Source organism: Balaenoptera musculus, chromosome 8 (assembly GCF_009873245.2).
Source record: "Balaenoptera musculus isolate JJ_BM4_2016_0621 chromosome 8, mBalMus1.pri.v3, whole genome shotgun sequence".
Lineage (NCBI taxonomy): Eukaryota > Metazoa > Chordata > Mammalia > Artiodactyla > Balaenopteridae > Balaenoptera > Balaenoptera musculus.
Window position 1 is genome coordinate 69,113,993 of NC_045792.1, and position 20,620 is coordinate 69,134,612.

At 43.0% G+C, this 20,620-nt stretch overlaps 1 long non-coding RNA gene across 1 annotated transcript in view; it reads right to left on the reverse strand.

Annotated features, from left to right (window-relative positions):
• Positions 1–20,242, reverse strand: part of LOC118900221 — a 41,391-nt gene extending 21,149 nt beyond the window's left edge. Inside the window, exon 1 of the long non-coding RNA XR_005021063.1 lies at positions 20,090–20,242. This is a non-coding gene — a long non-coding RNA (uncharacterized LOC118900221). The remainder of the gene's footprint in view (positions 1–20,089) is intronic.
• Positions 20,243–20,620: the final 378 nt, after the last annotated feature.

The following is a 20,620-nucleotide window of genomic DNA, read 5'->3' on the forward strand; positions in this document are numbered from 1 at the left end:
GTCACAGCATATTTGCCTGGTGACTTGTGTTGATAGAAATAGTGAAAACCTCGAGGCGAGAAATATTTATAAGGAATCCAACTCCTCCGTGCAAAAACACACATACACACAACCTGGGAGGGGACACCAAGCCTTTCCTTTCAGACCAGTTGCACCCTGGCTCCTTATGAGTACATCCTCTGCTCAGGGTGGGCACTAGGTTCTTCTTGAGGGGGGCTCTTGGCTTCCCTTGCCCCTCATCCCCAGGAGCTAAGAGCTACACGAAGAATGCCAAAGCTTAGCCCTGCTGGGACACTCCTGTGGTTCTACCACAGGGCTTGGGGATGAGTAAAAGGAATTACGACTCTAAAGCCCCTGGCCTAGGCCCAGCCCACAGTGAGTGTGCAGACTGCCTTGTACATTGGCCCCCAGGCCCCAGAGGCATTAATGGCAGAGTATAAGGCCGTTTTAGATCTCATATATTTTTCAGGTGCTCAAAGGTAGTGATTTCTGGGCTATTTCATTCATTTAAAAGGTCTAACAGTAATTTCTCAGTTTTGAAAGTAAATTAAAAATAAAATAAAAGACCTACTGGAAACCCTCCTCTTACTATAGTTAAGCCCGCCTAGCCAAACTAAAATTTCTTTGGTCTGAAATTATCAATATATCAATTCCGTGTTGTTAGTGTTATCTGATCAGTACTATATATGAAGGTGGGTTAATAGGGAATGCGCAAATAAGTAGATTATGACTTAATCATTGCTTTATGTTTGAAGACTTGATCTTTCAAAACTCAGAGGGAGGGATTACTAAAAGAAGTCTTCAGTATCAGAAAGGCTGGGAGGCAGCAAGTAAAATGTTGAATGTTTTCACAGGGGGCTGCTGATGACTATATCCCTCCCTTTGATGTCTGGGCTCTAAGAACCTCTGAGCTATGACTGAGTGTCCCCAAGGCACAGAGCCAAGGGAGAAAGGGGAAGAGACACTGTGCTAACAGTGACTGATGTCACTTCCAGTTAACTGGCTCCTGGCAGATACACTACAGATGTTCAAATGACCTCATTAGGGACCTGGGTGTCAACAACAAGACAGATACAAACAGAGCCCTGCTTAAGATTCCTGCACATTCCATGGCTTTGGAATCCCTTAACTCATTTCCCAAGCTTTCCAAAGGGTAGGAATTTCAGGCCATGGTATGTGGCATCATACAGAGCTTTAGAGAAGAGGGAGCTTGTATTAGCTGAGTAGGCTGGCTTTGCTGCAATAACAAAGAACACCCAAAGCCCTCCCTCACTCCCCACCCCATTTTACTTCATGAGTTGTCCTAATCCTTGGCTACATCAGATGGGCTCCCTCCAGGCAACATGGAAGTAGTAAGTATGGCCTCCAGACGTGTCCTGGCTTGCATTTAACCAGCCTTCGACCCCAAAGAAAAGAGAGAGCTAGCATCTCTCAGTCACCATATGCAAAATCCTGAGGAAGGACTTTGGCCCAGGTTGGATCAGGCATTGTTTTATTACCGTGGCCAGGGCCATAAGATACTATGCATGAAAATTAAAAATAAAACATCTGAAACAATCAGGGCATTGTTGCATAAATTCCAGTTTGTCCCCTAGTGCAGATTTTCATAAAACAGAATTAATTTAATCTGTGTGTTAGCCTGCTCTGTGAATGTAGAAAGTCACAGAAAATTGTAACCTTTTTTTGACAAAATAAAAGAATATCTACTTTAAAAAAAAAGATACTATGCATGGCCAGGCCAGGGTTCATACATCTTCCTCCGCTACTAGGCTATGAGATTGGAACAGGGTCTCACTCTGCTCCCTGTCTGCAGCCTTTCCCGCCCTGTAAGGCACAGTCAGTCAGCCTCAGTTGAGTCGAATATATTAGCAAACCTGAAGGTTTTCTCTGGCAGACCCACTCAGCACAAACCAGGAAGAAACAACTAAACGTAGAGAAGACTGATAACAGAGGTGATTCATAAACTGACTAGCCAACTGGTCAAAATTGTGTTACATTCAACAGCAGCAGCAATTCTGAGAGCGCCCTGGAGATCTTTCATCTAATAAAGTCTTTCCAGAGCTGATAATAAAAAATTTCTTGCATGGTGGTTTACAAAGCATTTTTACATTGTGTATTTCACTTCGCTACGATTCAGCAAATAATAATGAGAGTCTTCCAAGTGCCAGGCACTGTGCTCACTGGTGGCCTATGGCAGTAGAAGCAGACATGGTCCTTGTCCTCCAAGAACTCTCAGTGTAGTTCTAAAGAGAGATTAAATAATTGAAGAGAAAATAATAGCTGATGTTCTAATACCTAGCCTTCACTGTGTGTCAGGCACTAGGCTAAGTGCCAACACATATTAACTCAATTAATCCTTACAATAGTCCTTTGAGAATACTATTATTAGCCTTGGAAGTTGGGTAACTCATCCTGGGTCACCAGCCAGCAGGTAACAAAGCCAGAAATCAAACCCATGTAGCTTGGCTCCCGAGTCCATGCTCTTAGCCATAGCACTGAAACCACCAGCCAACGGCAGTGTTACGAGAGTTAAAATGGAAAGTGGATGGATCAAGAAGGCTCTGGCATTTAACCCAGTCAGGAGGTCAGGAAAACCTTCTTAACTGAAGCCTGCAGATGAGCACATGTTAGTGTCACAAAGACAGGACACTGAGAGCTCCACAGGGCACACACTGACCGGCCCCATTTTATACTGATGGAAAAAGTCAGGCTGGACGATACTGCAGGACTTTTCCAAGATCACACAGCAAGTAAGGGATGATTCAGGTCTTAGAGTCAGGCCTGGTGGTGTTTAGAATCCAGTGTCGTTCCCACCAGGCTGAGCACAAAGACTGGAGTGGTGGCTTCTATAAGCTGAGCTCACGAGTCTCCAGGGATCTCCAGATATAACACCCACTGGCCTTCTCCCAGTTGCCTCAGCATAAATAACCAACAGGTTGACTGACGCACATCTTATAAACCACATCCTATAAAGAACTTAGAAGCAAGTTGCCCTTCTGGTAATTGCATTAAGGGAACATGTTTGTTTACCTTAGAAGTTTAAACAGAATGACCTTGTCTTGAAAATTGTGAAATAACAATCAGAAGTTATTTGCTTATGTTTATATTTAGAATTAGGTATTCATATAAGCAAATGCAAAATAAGGGAGGGGGTTACAATACTGGTTACTGATTAAGAGCCTTCAGAGAGGTGGATTATTATTCATTCCGCTGTAATGATTAACAGTTAAAAATCCACTCTTGCTGTTCTCTATGTCTGGGGGAAGAATAGAAGCTTTTGTTTTGGGATGTGTTTTTTTTTTTTTTCTGAAACGAAAAGCTACATCTTTCTTTCCAGGGAATGCATTAGAATGAGGGGTTTCCTCAGAGCTGGAAATAAGCCAGGATATTTTGGAGTCAAGGTCCCCTGCCCCTCCCCCTCGCCACTGCCCTTGCAGGCTGAGAGCTCAGCTGGGAGGGAAGGGGGGCTGACTCCACCCGGAAGTACAGCTGAAGGGGCCCAGGGTAGGTGGCGGGGTGGGGGGAGGGAGGGAGGTGGCAAGAGCGGGGCCACAAATAACTAATAACAGCTGATCCTTAACCTTTATCGAGGACTCACTACGGCCAGACACTGATCTGTGTGCCTCACATCCATTAGCTCATTTAATTAGGTTGGTATAATCAGTACCCACATTTTGCAGGTAAGGAAACTGAGACACAGTGCTTCGCTTGCTCAAGACCATATTCCTAGAAGGTAGAGGAGCCAGAATTGCAGCAGGGTGACTCTAGCGTCAGCACCCTTCACCGGCTGCCACAGCAAACCGGTCATCCCGAAATCATCACCCTGCTGATGTGGCTTTTGAGACCCTCTCAGGGTCCTCCAGAGAGCACCTCTGGTATGAGTTCTGCTGGCCCTGAACTTGATGCTCTGCAGTCATTTTTGGTTTATAGACATCTCTGTACAAACTGTCAGCTTAATTTTGGCCCCAGAACTTCCTTCCCTGGCGAACTGGGGTAGGGTGGGGGAAGGAGAGAGAAAGAGAAAGACAGAGAGAGACTAGTTAATTACTTTTGAAGAAGTCAGACAGCATTATAACCAGTCTCTTACCCAAGTGATGAAAAAGCTATTGTTGGGGCATCTTGGCACCAGAAAGGAAGGGAGAGATTTTCCTGAATCATTTCTCATTTTTTATTTAGCCTTCACACTTTTCCTGGGGCCTCCGGGCAGCCTTCCAGACCCCATCTCCAGGATTGACTCTGAGTTCCCGCAGTAAATGATCTGTCCCTCGCAGACTGGGGAAGGGGCGGGCTGAGGCCCGGACAGGCCGTGCTTGGCTCGGCCCCCTGACATTGTACACGCTAATGCAATGTGAAGGAGCACGTCTAAATAGCCTGTCCAACTTTTTTGATGTTCTTGAACCCACAGATGGGATTCATTTCCACACTGTTCGCAAAATGTAAACGATACAAGGACATTAAAGAGCATTAAACTACTTGATGACATTTTGGTCACATTAATGAAAAGTGGCATTTTTTAAACTACCAGAAAGAAAGAGAAAGAGGGTGGGGTCAGAGAGGGGAGGGATGAAGAGGAAGAGAGACGAAGTAGGGAGGGGGAAGGAGGAATAGGAGAGAGATTGAATCCATCTAAAGTATAGAAGAAATGTGGAAGTCCCAGCTCTTATCAGCCAAGCTGGGACTTCACTGAGTAGGACCTAAGAAGCAGACATTTTCAGCGACTGGACAGATCTGCCAAATATCCCAACACCTGTAGAGTAAGCGGTGCAGACATACTGATACATTAACGTTTCCTTCCAGACTGACTAGTGTGGCCAAGGCACCACTGGGAAACAAGAGAGGACAGGAAGAATGTCAAACTCACCTCCTCCAGGCAGCCTTCCCTGACTGCCCCCCCCCCCCCAGCTAGATTAGGTGTCTCTTCTCTGGACTCCCAGAGGCCCTAAGCTTACCCTCATCGTAGCCCATATCAACTTGTCATTTCATCACTGATTGACTTGCTGGAACCCCGCCTAGACTGTGGGCTCCTTGAAGGCATAAAATAAGGAGTGGATGCGTAGGTCTGAAGAAATAAATTTGCCAGGGCTCAAATCCCAGCTGGGCTCATGTATTGCCTTTATGACCTGGAGCAAGTTAATTAACCTCCCTGAGCCTCAGCTATGTCTTCTGTAAAATGGGGTAAGAAGAAACCTAGCTCATAGAGTTGCAGTGATTCTTAAATGACGTAATAAGTGGAAACTACATAGCACTGGGCCTGGTACTCATACACTCAACACATGCTATAGATTAACACCAGCACCCCAAGTGCTTGGCACATAGAAGTCACTCAGTAAATACTGTTGAAGAAATGAGTCTCAACAGACTCACTTAGGCAGAAAAAATTCACTTATCGAGGGGACTAAGGAATTGGTCATGGAGCCACAGAGAGTGAAAATGGGTGACCGAGACATTTTAAAACTTATCGAGTCCTGGGCACCTTATTTTAAAATAAAACACATTTAGCACCATGGAGTCTCTCGGGAGTATCCGGCGAGATGTCCTGCTCAGTCCTCCAACCAAGCACCGGCTGCTGAACGGGGGTGAGCAGCCGCTTCCCCCCAGCAGCCCCTACCCCCTCCCTACGCCCACCGCCCACCGCCTTGGCAGGGCTTTCTCCTTCCAGCCCTGGCGGTTACATTAATTGCTAATGACAATGGCAACCTTCACTCTGTGTGGTTTCCTGCCCAGATTCTGGATCCTTTACAAGGCTCCCTTTTCTTTTTTCCCAGATAGGAAATGCAACCCGAGACGTGTGAAGAAAAAAACACTGCGCTTATTGTCATAGCCTCCACTCCTCCCTGGGCTCCCAGGCCGTCTGTGTGTGCTCTGGGGTGTCTGCCCCGCCACAGGGAAGAATAAACCCAGACTCAAATCGTAGGAAATTCATCAAATGTGCTTCTCAGAGCTCTGTCTTTCAAGGTCTGTTTCCCTGCCATATGATCTCTATAAACCAAATCACTGTTAGCCAGGGCACAGGACCAGAGGCGCCGGAGGCTCACGGATAATGAATGCCAAATGCATGTGACAATAGACTGATCAGGGAGCCGAATGAAAATTTCTGAGTCGTGCTTTTATATATGTATACATGCACACGAACATACACGCATGCACCTCTGTGTATGCCCGCACACATGCACACCACACACACAGGACATCCTAACAGTAATCCTTGATGCCAGACTCAGTTAACTCACCTTTGAATAACTTCGTTAAATTATCAAGGCAAAGAAGAATAAAATGAAAGAGAAAAGAGTAGAGCTGTGGTCCCCCGTTTAGCTGGGGATACTTGACAGGGAAGAATCTCAGATTTGACTTAGGAATTCAGAATGCCTTTTGCTCAGGGACTAGCATGAGGGGCTTCAACTGAAAAATGAGACACAAGGACTCACTCATTCTGGGCATCAAAGGCAACTGCCCTCCATTGAATGAAATATTGCATGATCTTTCCCAGTAATGGTTTTGACTCCTCCTGGCTCTGACCAACCCCTACCCTGGATAACCAGTTACCCGTGTGGCAGGGTAAGAGAAGAGAAGATGGGACAGAACCTAGCAGGCCACCAGCTAGAAGCAAAAAGGTAATTAATGTTATAGCCTTTTAGACTCTAGAAAATACTGCACTTAAAACTGCAAGTCAACAAAGCGGCTGTCGGCACCGATAAATGCTTCCATATTCACAGGCATCAGCAATCTTCCCCTTACAAAAAAAGTAATAATACATACATATTAATGGATCACATTTTGTCCTTTGGGGAGCATAATTTTTAAAAGGGCCAAGGCAGCAATAATAGTTCCTTTAAAAATTCTAAATGCTGTAATTGTTTTCTCTGAATTATGGTGCTAGGATTTAATTAGTGATGAATGTTTGGTATGGGGTTTGGAGATTTTTGATGAATTCAGCCAAAGAGAAAAGTAGTCTTGTCCTCACTGCTCTCTCCCCATCCATCCCCCGCCCCCTTCCCCGCCCCAGGACCCTGAAGTCTGCGTGTGCATGAGATCGTGTCCATGTAGGAATTTCCTTTTCTGCAGTTGGGCCGTACTTAAGAAGGAGATTGCTTTAACCACAGTTCAACGACGAACGTGAAACATGGTCAGTGAGGTCATGCAATTCAGCACAAGTTTTGAGGTTTTCTAGTTATAAGGCAGGAAAATAATAAAATGCAATGGTAGAAATTTCTTCTTGGCAATGTTCTTATCGCTAGAAAGAAGTGGCCCAGGTCTTGGGTCCGGGCTTTTGGGCGTAAGGCGCTCATGCGCAACAGGGCTCAAGGCGTGTGTGTGTGGTGTGGGGAGTGGGGAGGTTGTTCTTCAATCATTCAGTGAATTACCATTAAGCAAAGCCTACTGGGTCCAGATTCTCCGAGCTGGGCACCAAGCTCACAGCCCTGGCAGTGGAGAACTCGCGGGAGAATAAACACAATGGCTTTGTTCTTCTCCAAACCATTTCTTTGTAAAAGCAGCTGGAGGGAAGCCCAGACCAGCGGCCATCCACTCAGGCCGACTCAACATGGCCTACACAGCAGGGCCCCTGGGGGTCCGAGCCACCCCTCTCCTCCACCTTCAGGACTGCTTTCATTTGAGACCTGGAAGCTATTCCTGGGTTCCCAGTATCCTCTATTAACATGCAAATGCCCCTGGGAAAGGTCACACCTTGAGACCCCTTCAGCTAACCTCTTGCTCACCAGTTACTTCTTAGCAAGGATTAGCAGAAATAGAACACCGAAAAGCCTTATGGGGTGGGGGGAAGGTTAGGGCTGGTGGGGACGGGAGGTAAAAGACCTCTTCCTCCTGCCAAGATTTTCCTGGACAGTCAATTTGCTTTAATTCAACACAACAAATCAAGAGGGAGGGGATATGGGGATATATGTATACATATAGCTGATTCACTTTGTTATACAGCAGAAACTAACACACCATTGTAAAGCAATTACACTCCAATAAAGATGTTAAAAATAAAAAATTTAAAAATTTAAAAAACAAATCAATATATTTATTTCAATAAAGGTTGATTTTTGCTAAACTATAAAACTAAACAAAATCCATTTACATACCTTTCATCTCTGCTTTGATTATGCAGTAAGTATCACCTGCTTCACAATTTTGCCCAAATAATAAAAATGCTGCCTCCCAACATGGCAGGCCACAGCAGTCAATGGAGACTTTTTCCACTCAATCTAGCATCCTGTCTTGTTTCTCCCCATCATTTCCCGCCTCCTCCCTGCCATCATTCTTTCCTCCTATCTCTTCTTAGCATAACCCGTTTCCTCTTCCTCATTTTCCACCACTGTAGGCTTCTCCAGAGTGCTGTTGAGGCCCATTGGGCCAGCTGCTACAGAACCTTCATCATTCTTCTCAGTGAAGCCATTAAAATGTCATCTGGAGAGGGTCATGGTTAAGAGCATAGGATCCTGAATCAGCCAGAAAGACTCGGGTTCAAATCCTGGTTCTGCCACTTCTAGATACTGGAGGCAAGTGACTTATACTCTCTAGTCATCAGTTTCCTTCACTGTGTATCTTTTGAAAGTAATAAATGAAATTTTATACATATATATAATATATACTATATAAGTAGTATATATTATATAAATATTACATATACTATATAAGTAGTATATATTAAATATTACATACACAAGTAGTATATATTAAATAAATATATATATTATGTAAGTAGTATATATTAAATAAATATTACATATACTATATAAGTAGTATACATTATATAAATATTACATATACAAGTAGTATATATTAAATAAATATTACATATACAAGTAGTATATATTATATAAATATTACATATACTATATAAGTAGTATACATTATATAAATATTACATATACAAGTAGTATATATTAAATAAATATTACATATACAAGTAGTATATATTATATAAATATTACATATACTATATAAGTAGTATACATTATATAAATATTATATATATAGTGCCTAGCATATTGCCAGGTACTCAGTTAAGTGTTAAATATTTGCAATCACTATTGTTATATATTATATCATATCTATTACATAATCCCATTTCCTTATGAAATCTTATAATCAAATTTCTTTATGAAATGAGATTCCAAAATAATATTCATGTAGTTTTTTATGCATACCAGTGAGTAAGTGTAAGCGTCCAAAATTACTCCCTTAGGGAAATGATTACTTAAAACTTTGCTGTCATTGATCATAATTGTTATTCGTTTATTCTATTATTCATTCAACAATTATTTCATGTGGCCCCACTATGTTCCAAGCACTGACCTAGGTACTTAGGACCCAGAGGTAAGCTCACTTGATCCCTGACTTCCAGGAGCTCACATCTAATGGGTCAAAGCAGAGTGAGTAATAGGTGTCCATAAAGAGCTATAAGAAAACACTCAGTAAAGAATGAACTGTCTGGGGTAGCTGGTGAAGACATCCAGAGAGGCATTGGAGCTGAGTATCAAAGGATGATAATATTTGTTGCAATCTATTAAGACTCATCTATGTGCCAGTCACTGAGCGAGACGTTTTATCATTTTAATGTATTCCACAAAATAATCATGTAAGGTAAATATTACTGTCATTTTGTGGGTGAGAACACTGAGTCTAAGGGAGGTTAAGCAGTGTGCCTATAATCTTACACCTGGTATGTAATAACTGAGATTTTAACCCAGGTCAGTGGGCTTTCCAAGCTCATGCTCTTCCTTGCAACCTAATGGGCCAATTCCAAAGTCACTCAGGCCAGAAAAAGGGAAAAATGGTCTTGTTGTTTATAGGCACATCTTCAGTTTTTGTTTGTTTTTTATCATGTAATATTTGATACATACAAAATAATTTGTAATGTATTTACATTTATTACATAGAAATGCATATTTATTTTAGAAAATATTGGAAAACATAGAATTACACACAACACACACACACACACAACAAATATATTTACTTTTATGTAAATTGCTTGCCAAGCATTTTTATACTTAGAGGAAGAAGGTTACATCTATACACAAATATGATCATATTTTGATACATACTTGTAACTTCCTTTTTCCACTTAACAACAGATCAAGAACATGTTTTGATGTCAGCAATATACATCTATACCATCCTTATTAATCACTGTTAAATGTTCTTTGAATGGAGAGATGTCATTTCTTTAATCTATTCTCTCTTCAGAAAGCTAGCTTAATTTCAAAGCTAGCATACTTCCATTAACAACTGATGAAAATGGCCTGACATTTTTTTATATTGCTATGTTCACCATTTTATCTTACTGATTTTATGAGTTTTTTATATGCTAAGGCTATGAACCTTTTGTCTTTCATATATTCTATGGTATATTTGCTATAGAGAAATATTTGTTTCATATTGTGAAATCTATAAACTTGCTAATAGTTTCTGCTATTGATGCAATATTCAGGAAAGACTTCCCTAACCATATCCTAAATTTTCCCATATTTTGTGGCCTTAGTTTTTATATTTTATTTTTAACCTCTCTAGAATTTAATGTGGTATATGGTAAGAGGAAAGAGTCCAAATTAATATGTTTCTAGGTACCACATTTTGCCCAGCCCTCCACACATGAAATACTACTTCTATTATATACCAAATAATAGTATTGAGGAGCTTTCTGTTATTTTGCACTGATCTACTTGTTTATTTTCATTCACAGGCCACACGGCTTTAATTATTACTGCTCTGTAGTATATTTAATGTCTGGCAGTGCTAGTCTCTTCTCATCATTTTCTTTTTCAAGATTTTTATATAGTCTTTTTCTGGTTTTCTTTCTTTCAAAAGTGAGGGTGTGGGGAGGGAGGGTAACTTTTAATAGTATGGCAGTAATATGAATTATGAGATGTATTGTGTTTTTAAAAAATCAGTCTCACAACTTCAAAGCCACACCCAGTTCATTTCCATACCGAAGGTGTTATTCTGGTACTTAGAGTCAGGCATGCCCAATCTATCACTAGATCTATTATGTCCTGTTTGCCAAGAACCTTGGCAGGAGGTTTTGTTCATTCTGTCCATATGAAAAGGCAATATAGCATAGGGGTTGAGAGCACAGGATCTAGCTGTGTGACCTTGGCCAAGCTATTTAACCTCTCTGAGCCTCCATGTCCACATTTGCGATGAAGGGGGGTGGACAACACACTGCCTCGTAACATACACGAAACATATGGAAAGCACTTGGAAGAGTGCCTGGCACAGAGAAAATATCTTGTGAAGGTTAACTAGTATTTTCATGTCCCAATGGTCTTGTCATTCCAGGGGTTTGCTAATTTGTCTTGACTTGGAAAAGGGAGATTGAAAGGAAGACATTAATTTAGGAAACATGAGTTAAGTAAAATAAAATTTCACAAGCCTTTTCATATGTTTATAGGGATGAGTAGTTGTCATTAAGTTGTTATTCCTCATGGTGTCCAGAAAGCTGACATTCAAAGCAAGCTGTGGCCTGCACATAGTGGGGGGGGGGAGGGGGGCGCGGGGCATGTGGTATCTGAAGACGGTGTGCCACGTGAGGACCCGGAACAATCCAGCTCATCTGAACCCGCTGCAGATCCTACTTAAGGCCCTCGTCTTGGCCTTTGTCAATCCTGACAGCTCAGACTTGCCCTCACCCTCAGCTTTCCCTGCCACCTCTGCTCAGAGCAGATGTCCTCTGCTGCCAGCTGAGAATCTGAGCCTGGGGGCGGGCCTGAGCTCTGCAGTCAAACTGCTGGTTAAAACTCCAGCTCTGCCACAAACCACTTCAGTATTAAAACTGGAGTTCTCCTCAACTGAAAAATGGAGACGTTGTGCCTTCTCTGCCAGGTTACCATGGGGATTAGGTGAGACTAATACACATAAAAGCATTTCATGGAGTGTCAGGCATAAAGTAGGTGCTCAATAAATGTTACTGTATCAATAGGGAATGTTTGCTTCTAAGTAACAGAAAACCCAATTCAAACTGGCTTATACAATAAAGGAAAATTATTGGTTTATATAACTGGAGATTCAAGAAAAATCTGGGCTTTAGGAGCAGTTTGATTCAGTGGCCTAACCAAGAATTTGTTCATTTGTTTCCTCTCTCTTCACCCTGCCCTTCATAGATTCAGCTTTACCCTAAGGCTATCTCCCTCTCATGGTCCCCAGAATGGGTGTAAGCATCCAGAGAGAACAAAAAAGGACCACACCCAGAAATTTCTCCCAGATGTGTGAGGAAGAGCGCTCCTAGGAATCCTTAGCAAATTCCTCCTCTTGTAGCTCAATAGCCAGCAGGAGCTTACAGGCCTGTCCCTGAACCAATAACTACGGCCAGAAGGTGGAATTGTACATGCTAGCTTAGGTCTGGACCATAGCCCTAGGTGTAGAGTCACCTTTGGTGCCAGTGCAAGAACTGTGTAGAGGCAGGAAGATGGAAACTGGACCCACAGTCAGAGTACTTACCAAGAGAAGGAGTGGGAATGAGGGAACATCTACAATGTCCACCTCTCCTTTTCCCAGTCCCCGGCAGGACCTAGTTGAGTGGAGAGACAAGTCTCCATTGGAACTTGAGGCCTCAAACTTTTGATTGAGTTCTGGGTCAGTGAGGAGAGAAGTGCTCAACCCACCACGTAGGGACTGAAAGCATTCTTCCTAAACAGCAGGGAAAATAGCAATAATGATACTGTGCATGGTTTTTAAAAAGTTAATATTAAAAAAGCCTTTGTGAAAGAACAAAACTCTTCTTGTTCCACACCACTTGAGAAGTAGTTATCCGGATGTGTGCTGTAGACCAAGGATCAAGTCATAGGCACAACTGGTGTTTTTCTTTTCAACTCCTTCCATCCCTGGGACTTTGGTCTTTAGGTGGCTCCCTTTCTCTCTGCTTCTCTCCCTGCTTCCCTTTCTTCCTCTGTTTATGTTTTATTAGCCTCATGTACCTGGGAAGAAATCTGGAAGGGGAGGGACAGTGGGCCCAGGGCCTGAGGGAGGCCGCCTTCCTTGCCGGTGTGCCCCCCACAGCTGGGGGCAGCTGCATCCCCCGAAAGGTTCAATGGCCGAGCCCAAGTGAGCCCTTCACACCTCCGGGTTGCTAAGTGACAAACACTTCAAGTTTGGAAATCTTTATCCACACCGGATATATTATCCTGGCAAATTGGACTTTCAGATCTGGCAGCAATGGAAAGAGTAAATTTTTTTAAAAATAGAGACAATTTAGATGATTTCAAAGACATCTGGTCTCTTTTTCCAGCAATGTATGACTCTTCTCTTTCACTGAGCACATTGAATCCAGCCACTTCACGGGTACAAAAGCACAGGGTCCCTGAAGAAAGAAGAGTTTCAGTTGCAAAAGCAGACTCACAGAACGTGCTGCCAGTTGGAAAGGCCTAGAACCAACTAAGGTCACAGCACCAGGCACATGCTCTTCCCTCTTCCCTCTATCTGAGCCCTCTTTTAACCTGGTTTCCTCCAAGTTCTCTTTCTTCTCTCTGATCCTCTCTGCTACTAACTCCCTTCCTGCCCTCTGTCTTGCCCTCCTCTCTCTCTCTCTCTCTCTCTCTCTCCCCCTTTTTCTCATTCCCACCTTTGTCTCTTTAAACTCCCATCCAGTCTCCTCCCCTTCTCCCCATCCTTCTTTCCCCCGAGTTGAGACAGCACAGGAACAAGAAGCAGCAGAATGGCTCACAGCCAAGATTCTTGGTCTTCTTGCCCATCAGCTCAGCGGGGCATAGAGTTGGTCATGCCTCTTTCCTTCCTAAATTAGAGTTGGGGTAATCGCAGGGCAGACTATCCCTCCCCCAGGTCCTTGTTTTTAAAAAAAAATTTTCAAGACAAACCCAAACACCAAATACCTTCTCCACCTGCTTGCTAATATCTAGAATTCTTCCAACAGAGTACATTACATTCCACAATCAAAGACCAAGTTTCAAACCTAAATAATAAACAACTCACATCTGGGCAGCTCTTAACAGTTTTCCAAACACGTCCAGCTGTTTCCAACCAATTCCCTCATTTGACCCCCACAATAATCTGGAGTTGGAAGCATTATTATACTATCATCTGCATTTCAAAATGAGGAGACTGAGGCCCAGAGACATTTGGTGCCTTTCCAAAGGTTGTTCTAACCCAGTTCTGTTTGAGTCTAACATCCATGTTCCCCCCCCCCATCCCAACCCACTTCTCTGAAAGGGAACCACAGTGATCTGACAGGAGGGGAAAGCTTCCCCTACTTTCTTCAGACCCAAGATGCCCCCCCAATTCCTATGTCTCTGAGATCTTTGAGATTTCTGTAGTTACTGCTGTGGAAACCTGTCAATAGGGTAGGCTGCCACCAGGTGGCAAATGATACTCTGGTTTCATGTTAAGCTCCAGATTTTTACCTTAACTATGGGAGTCAAGTGTTTTTCTATATTTTATCATTTTATAACCAAAGTTATAGTTCACTAAAAAATTAGGTAAGCATAGTAGTATCCTCATCTATGCAGATGATACAGATAAGACGTATATTTAGGAGAATAAATATACAGGTTGACTGTATGCCTATTAAAATGTTTTTTTTTTTTTAAATGTTTTTTTGCTAGTAACAAGCACAACTCAGTCTAATTCTGCCTACAGTGTCACAGCCTACTTCAAGTTTCCAAGATGTTGGCCAAGGTACTCCAGGGTTACTGCCTTCCCATCCTGGCCACTCAATTCCCCAAACAGTAGCCCAATAAGAGAACGCAGAATGCTTCTCAAACTTAAAAGGACATCAGAATCACTTGGAGGGCTTATTAAAGCACAAATTTCCTGATCTCAATTCCTGAGTTTCTGATTGAGTAGGTGTGGAATGGGGCCTGAGAATCTGTATTTCTGACAAATTCCTAGGTGATGATGCCACTGGTCTGGGGACCACATTTTGAAAACCACTAGACCACAGCAAGTCACTCTATCTAGCTCTCATAGGTGCCTCCTTTTCTCTGACCTCTCACCAGCACCATGGAGGTGGGAGTTTGAGCTCCCTGGTCTCCCAGTCACAGTATGGGGTCCTATGGTGAATGATTAACCAACAGCCTTAAATACTGTGGCTGGCACCAAACTAACTTTGTGTCACTTTTAACACATATTTCTGCTGCTCAGCGCTACCTTCTGATTAGACATTCTCTGATATCAATGCCTGTCAGAGCTCTGTGTACCATTAATTATAATGATAGAAAATACTAGCATTTATTAAAGCTGTCAGCACTGAGGTCATTATTGCTTTCATTGCCTCATCTGATCCTCACAACAATTCTATGAGGGAGCTACCATTGTTAACCCCCTTGTACAGATGAGAAAACAGAGGATCAAGATTATAAGACCAGTGAGTTGCAGAGCCAGGACGAAACACCAGTTTGTATCTCTCAGCCTCTGTAGATACTGATCCTAAGTTTTCATTTGGGATACTACAAATTGGATTCCTGGTTCCCTCAGGTCAGTTTCTTTGCGCTCCTGTAGTGTAGCCCTAGCATTTCCCCCACTGTCTATGTCCAAGCCTTCCAGCCAGTCAGGATGCCCCATGGAGTTCCCGATCTAAGTCTCAATTCACTATACTGGACAGGGAAACAGCCTCTTTCAGAGAGATAGATTCAAATGTATTCCCCAGATGGTACTTTCTAAGGCAGAGAAACGGAATCAGACACTTTATAATGAGCTTCTACAAATGTTATGTTGGGGAGTTGAAACAGCATCATAAAAATTCCTCTCTTATTTATGAAAGAACTATGCAGACATGTTATTGAAAGAAGAAAGAAAGTGAGGCAGGAGAGGGAAGGAAGGAGGGAGGGAAAGAGGAAGGAAGAAAGGAAGGAAAAGGAAGAAAGGAAAGAAGGGAGGGAGAGAGAGATGCAAAGAACCAACCTAGGAGAAAAAAATAGTAAAGAAACAAAAGAAAATTCTTCACAGTTCTTTCATGCTATAGGACATCTTAATAAGAATATAAATTCAGGAGCAGTAGGGCTGAAAGACAAGATAATGAGATTAAAAACAAAACGGGAGATTGAGGATCTAAGGAAACAAATTGAGGAGACAAACCACATCATTATAGAGCTAATACAAAAATTAGAGCAGGGAACAGGTATATTCCACTGAAAATAAATTATTTATATGGAGGAGACTTTGAGATAATCACGGCAAATGCAGATTAAAACAAAGATATTTGAAACAGGTACAGAGAAGCTAATAGATTTTTTTAAAGTCTAATAAATAAAAAATAAGAAATATCCAACCCCAAGGTAACACTTTTTAAAGTTATCTAAATAAAGGAAAGAATTGAATATGCAAATTGAAAGACATACCATGTTCTTGGAAAATTTAATACTGACAGCTCAAGATAGATCTATACTAGTTAAATACGGACACTTCAAACATTCAGTCAGGACAAGCAAATCATTACAAGGGGTTAAAATCAAGCTCGCCTCAGCCTTCTCCACAGCAACAGTTAATGCCAAAAGACAGTGTTCACAATGATCTAAGAGAAAGAAAGTGCACCCCAGGATGTTGTAGCCACACAAGAACGTTGTTAAATATAAAAGAAACAGACCTTCTCAAACCTGAAAAACCCAGGAATACAGCACCCATGAGCCCTTCTTGAACAAAACTGTGTGACAGTGACATTCTGCCAATTAAGAAACAAAGAAGGGGGAAAAAGGAAAGGAAAACACCATGAGGGAGCCCTAGTGGTAGGCAATATATCTATTTAATATGCATACTAATATTAAGTACTGTCTCTCAATGAAGCCTGCCCAGACCGCCTTATTGACTCTGGTGGGAGGAGCTCCACCCCACCCCAGCATTCTGCATCTCCTTTCCTCCGCTTTACTTGTTGCTTTTATGCTATAGCACACATCACTTTTTAATATACCATATGTTTTACTCTTTTGTTCTTTATTATCTGTCCCCACCCCATAGAAGGTAAGTCAGTCAGGAGAGCTGGGATTGAATAGTTGCATGAAATGTGGGAACTGTTCTAGTTAACAGAGCGTTTAGTCGGAGCCGTACATCTGAACAATGTAAAACGAATTATGTAGCTAACAAAATTCAAATTGTGTGGGGAGGGGAGCTGGAAGAGATGTGAGAGTACTAGTGTCCTAACCTTTCACAGCCCAAACACAATTGATACTTAAAATTGAAACATGTAGTTTAAAAAGAAACAATGGCTGCCACCTCTTGATGTATCCATAATCACTTTGATCAACCTTAAAAGGATTTTTCATGAAATACTATGCTACAGTGGAGAAGCATGTATTCAATAATCTGTAGTTTGACTCTGGCATATTTTCTTCTGTTAATTCCAGGAAAGTTAAAGGTAGTACTTCAGATTTTAAAACAATATTTAGAATGATCCCATTTTTATTAAAGTGTTTTTAGATATCTGTTTTTCTGTCTATGTACACAAATACAAAGATAACAGCGATGATGTTTATTCTCAATAAGGGTTATTTCTGAGCAGTAGTATGTGGGGTTATTTTACTACTTTTATCTTTAAACTCTGTTATGAGGTTTATAAAAAGCTTGTATCTTTTTTCAAATACAATTGAATGGTTCGTGTTTTTTTGTTTTTGTTTTTTTGTTTTTAAATTAATTAATTTATTCATTTTTGGCTGTGTTGGGTTTTCGTTTCTGTGCGAGGGCTTTCTCTAGTTGCGGCAAGCGGGGGCCACTCTTCATCGCGGTGCGCGGGCCTCTCACTATCGCGGCCTCTCTTGTTGCGGAGCACAGGCTCCAGACGCGCAGGCTCAGTAGTTGTGGCTCATGGGCCTAGTTGCTCCGCGACATGTGGGATCTTCCCAGACCAGGGCTCGAACCCGTGTCCCCTGCATTAGCAGGCAGATTCTCAACCACTGCACCACCAGGGAAGCCCATTCGTTTTGTTTTAAAAAGGGAAAGACTGGCAGCATGTATGTCATCTAGAAATAGCTATAGAGACAGATAGAGATATAGATACGGATATAGATATAGATATAGATAGATATAGATACAGATATTTAGCACCCATGGTGGGAATAACAGAGCTTGAGCTTTAACGTCCAGCTGACTTGCATTTCCTTCTGTCTACAAGACATTTGCTACATGGAAGGAAGGAAACCAGTGCTGACTGGAGAACCCACTGAGTGCTTCTCCACCAACTTTTGGGGTAGGAATAATCTCACTTAGATGAAAATTTTGAGGCTCAGATAGGCTGTGATTTGTCTGATTTTGTACAAGTAGGAGGGATAATAATAATGGTAATAACTGCGTACTGAGTGCTTACCATGAGTCAGGCTCCATGCTAGGCATATCTATGAAGAATCCCTTTTTTAATCCTCACAACAGCCTATGATACCAGCAATTTTTACTCTAATTTTTAAAACGTGTCTCAGAGAGAATTGTACAGCCAAATGTCACCCAGCTAGAAAGTAGCCTGTCCCATGCCCAAACCCATGCCATGCCATTTCCTTTACCCTGTGCTCTCTCTAGGCTGGAAGAGGAGTGGCCTGTGCTGGTCACCCATAGGGGCTGTGACCGGCGGCCCTAACTCCATCTGGGTCTCCTAGTGATTACAAGTCGGCTGCTTGTCAAGAGCGCATGGGGGGCTCTGCTGATGACCACAGTACTGAATCCCCTCGTCCCCTCCTGGGTGCCCCTGCAGAACTGAACAGGCAAATGACAGCTCCGGTGATGACCTGAGATGCTCCAGGGCCAGTCTGGGAACTCATGGCCCCTCTCAGCAGGTATCTCTTGGCTGGCTCTGACACAAGAAACGCTCAGTCAAGAAGGAGGTCTGAGTGATGGTTGGTGGGAGTGCAGACAATGGATCCCTCAGCTGAGGGTCAGGAGGTCTAGATTCTAATTCCTCCTCTACCATTCCTCTCTGGTGTGACCCTGGGGAAGTCACTTGATGTCTCTGAGCCTCATTTTCCCCAAAAATAACGTGAAAAGTTTTTACTACTGGACAATTTCCAAAGTTCCCAGCTCAGTACTTCTGTGATTCAGTCAGAGAATGAGATCTCTTTTTTTGGTAGAGTCTGGGGGGTTGGGGGGCAGGCTTCTCTTTGAGAAGGTGAAAAGGCGGCCAGGAAGCCAAGCCAGCAAGGGGCAGGAGGCCCTGGATTCTCCCCAGATGCAAAAGGGGTGACTTCAACAGAACAAGCCTTCGAGGCTGTGGGAAGGGCTCTCTGTCGCAGGCCTCACTTTCTCCGACAGGTGGGTCTTGGCAGCTGGACCACAGGCCTTTATGAGTATCTGCTAATCATGGCCTGGGCATGAGCACCCAAGAGGTGTCACGTGCAGAATGAGATGCTTTTTTACGATGCAGTAAAAGAGAGGAAATCGCCTTGGCCTCTTGCCTCGTCCTGCGCTCCGTAAGGAAGCAGGCGAGCTGAGTCCAGCCTCTCGTTGGCTAGGGCTCTGAGAGCTCACAGTTTCTACCCAGGGGCTGCCATTTCCTTAGAGGGCTGCAGGGAGGAGCTGGAAGGAAGGGCAGGAGAGACAGGCCCACTTTCCAGAATTTTAGGAGAGGCCAGGGATTGCTAAAACCCAGAGACACTAAAAGTTTAGAAGGGCTAGGGTCACATACACTGCATTAGCAACGATCTATACTCACAGTTGGAGAGTAAATCACTGGCCCCACTTGGGAAAGGAATTTCTCTCCAAATGCTATTATTGGAACAATGTTATATTTTCTCTGAAAAGTGGACCATGCCCAGAACCATGGCTCTTCCCACTGACCACTCCCTCTCACTGTCAGGATATCTAGTGATGATTTTCACCTCAAAGATAAAATAGTGGATTCAACCACCATTTACCGCTGCCAGCTGTGTGCCAGGGATTGGGTTGAGCACATAGGCATTCGTAAGAATAAAAGCAATGAGTTAACACTGAACTGGTAGCTTTACACATATTAACTTAGTTAATCCTTATAACAACGCAGATTCAATCCAACAAAAATTGAAGTTGATGTTATTATCAAACCCCATTTTACAGATGAGAACATTAGTTCCAGAGACGTTAAGTAACATGCCCAAGACCACACAGCTAGCAAGTAGCAGAACCAGGATGATTCCTGTGTGTGTGCTTTTAACCCGTCCCTTAGCTGCCTCTCATAACTTACCATTGTAAGTATACGTCTCCAGGTTCTCCTTCCTTCAAGGATCATTTTAATCTTAATACACACGGGGAAACCGTTCTCTCTCTCCTCCAAGGTGTTAGGAAGAAATCTTTTGCCCTTTGCTTCACCCTCTCCTAGGCTCCCTCTTAGGACGACTGGTTTGTCTGATGGGCAGGCTGGCAGGAATGTGTCTTCCCTTGGTCCATCCCTTTGTAACAGGAGGAGGTGAGGGGTGGCTTCACTAGTTAGGGCTGTTGATCCCTCCTGTTGTCAGGTGAGGGCACTGTGATCCTCCAGGCCAGCAGCCCAGGGTGACTTGCAGACCCAGTTCTCCCCTCAGGCAGCTGACAGCTAGACTAAGGTGCAGAATGAGACTCTCATTCTGGTGCCAGCTGCCTCGTCAGCAGGACCGCTGACCCTGCACCTTGACCCTTGTGTCTATTTCTCAGAGTCCAGAGCGGGGAGGAGGTGACCAATTAGCTCTGCAAAACAGAAACAACTCCCAACTCCAGAGTTCAAGCTCCATTCCTGGGC